The following is a 2,531-nucleotide window of genomic DNA, read 5'->3' as shown; positions in this document are numbered from 1 at the left end:
GGCATGGCCCCCTGAATGTTTATCCTAATTTGATGCTTTGCAGTTAGGTTGCATCCCTGCTCTTTGTGTAGCCTATTTCAAATTCAAATAGATCTAGATCTAGTATTTGTCATTTGGAATTTGGTCATCAAGACTTCTGAATTTCTTTTCTGGATGTAAACAAATCATTATTCATATCGTGGACTTTATCTACAAGATCACCACTAGATCTACACTACAAATCTACGGAAGGACTTCCGCAACGAGCGACCACCCCATCTAACACAATAAAGAAGAGGCCTAGACCTAACCCTACCCCTACCCCTAGAAAGTGGCTATTCTCACCCGCCCGGAAGTTCTCGCAAGATCAACTCCTCCCCTCTTCTCTCTCTCTCTGTCTCTTTCTGAATACTGTCTATCGGTGTGGACGATCAAATTGACCAAAACAAAGTTAAAAAATGATGTTAACCCTGGAAGCGCGCAGGCCCTATATAAAGGGCGTGAGCTGGGCTACCCAGGAAGCGCGCACGCCCTATATATAGGGCTGACCTACTTCGACCGGGAAGCGCGCAGGCCCTATATAAAGGGCATAGACGCTGACCCTTTTCAATGGAAAATTCCAGTGTTCCTTTTATATGGAAAATGACGTAGACAATTACAGGCCAAAGTTATAAATAGTGACCAATGACTTTGCAAGTTATCTTGACCTCGTAGAGCGTCTCTTGGCCGAGATATCGATCGATAAAGTGACGCGGTCCCGCTGAGCGACTACACGCTATGTGTTATCACTTGTTTCGCCGTGCTGATGTACTAATTGTTGAGTCTATCGCGTTCTCGGCATTGTTTGTATTTGTTTGATGGCTGATCATTTTTGAATGGCTCATTCTATCAGCTTAAAGAAAATATATGCTTTTATATGCTTTTTATCATCTGTTGAGCCGTAAATGGTCATTTTTCAGTAGCAGGTATACATTTCGGGTATCTCAGCTGTTTCCCCCCTGCCAAACCCCCATGTTTACAACTGATCGGCCGTGGCGGTGGGGCATTTTAGGCGGGTTACTTCCGGTGAAACGCTGAGCGCTTCTAGGGTTAAAACACAAAAGTAAATAAATTTGGTTGTCTACAAAGATGCTACGGCTATTTAACTTTTCGAATCGAGCCGAACTACGCGGGTCGCCATTTTGTTTTGCCCGGAAATTCTCGCGCTACTCCTCTCTCTCTTTCTCTCCACTGCCCACAGACAAAATTGTACGCTTTTAGTAGGCTACAATTGTAATGGAACGTTTGTTCACGGCACAGAATTCTACAATTTTTCTGTTATCACAGTGTAGAATTCTGTGGTTTAGGGTGAACGCAAAATTTGGTGAACGCGCACCGGGTGAGAATAGCCACAAGACTCGCCTGCACTATTCTCACTCCGGGTGAGAATAGAGGTGGCCCTACCCCTATCCCTACCCCTACCCCAAGCCCACCAAGCTCCGTCTCATAGTGGTCGCTCGATACGGAAGTCCTCCCAAATCTACTTTACGTGTATCTTAGAAGGCGCAAGTCTCTTACTTCGTTATTCAACACTCGTCCTATCTCCGATTGTATCTTATTCGATATTCTCTTTTACTTTTTGTGATCTCTCTCTCTCTCTCTCTCCTACTTCCCGTCACTTGGCCTTTTCTCATAGAATCTGTCTGTGTCCGTGTTATATCCGGAAGTTTATAAACGACTATGGTTCCGTTGATAAAATATTATGTTCGTTGTTTTATATGAACATTATTTTAATACATAAATTATTATTATGACCTTCACTAAACTTCGGAAACAGCTTTCTCAAAACAACGGTAAAAACACAAAACAAAAACAAGAATACCTAACTCCTAACAGCGCACTGCTTCTTTACCGAGAGAGAGAGAGAGAGAGAGAGAGAGAGAGAGAGAGAGAGAGAGAGAGAGGGCGGATGCCTACATCTATTTGAGTTTCGTGTCTGTAAGTTAAGTGCATATTATGTACCAGCCTGCGTGGTATATTGCTCTTGCGACCGTAGAGCTTGTTTTAAACTTTAAAACTATGCCTAGATCTATGTGGTTCTCCATGAAAAGTAATTACATGCAGTATGATCTAATTGCGCCTTTAGCGTGCACGAGAGTTTCTCTCTCTCTCTTGGGTTCCACTAAAGGAGCTTAGAACTTAGAACTAAGTAAACTCCTTGGTTCCACTGCAGCGACTGTCTTATTGTGGTGTTTCCGCTGGACTTTCTGAAGGTGTGTCCCATCCATCGCCTCTTTTTTAGTCCTATTTCAACTTCTACATCCTTTTGTCCTGTCCTTTCCCACAGCTCTTCATGTCTTATTCTATCCTGCCACTTAATTCTTAGGATACTCCTCATGCATCTGTTGGTAAAAGTCTGGACTTTATTCAACACTGTCTTTGTTGTCTTCCAAGTTTTACAGCCGTAGAGGGGCACAGACTATTACTATTACTATTACTTAATACTATTACTATTATTATTGTTGTTGCTATTATTATTATTGTTATTATTATTATTATTATTATTATAATTA

General features: G+C 42.0%; 1 protein-coding gene across 1 annotated transcript in view; it reads right to left on the bottom strand.

Moving 5' to 3' along the window:
* Window positions 1–1,656, bottom strand: part of LOC101847751 (2-phosphoxylose phosphatase 1) — a 12,403-nt gene extending 10,747 nt beyond the window's left edge. Inside the window, exon 1 of the mRNA XM_005104369.3 lies at window positions 1,537–1,656. The gene's annotated coding sequence lies outside the window, so the exon portion shown is untranslated. The remainder of the gene's footprint in view (window positions 1–1,536) is intronic.
* Between the last annotated feature and the right edge of the window lie 875 nt (window positions 1,657–2,531).

Source organism: Aplysia californica, unplaced genomic scaffold (genome assembly GCF_000002075.1).
Source record: "Aplysia californica isolate F4 #8 unplaced genomic scaffold, AplCal3.0 scaffold00417, whole genome shotgun sequence".
NCBI classification, from domain to species: Eukaryota; Metazoa; Mollusca; class Gastropoda; order Aplysiida; family Aplysiidae; genus Aplysia; species Aplysia californica.
The sequence above is the reverse complement of the archived record's forward strand: the minus strand, read 5'-3'. Positions and strand labels throughout refer to the sequence as shown.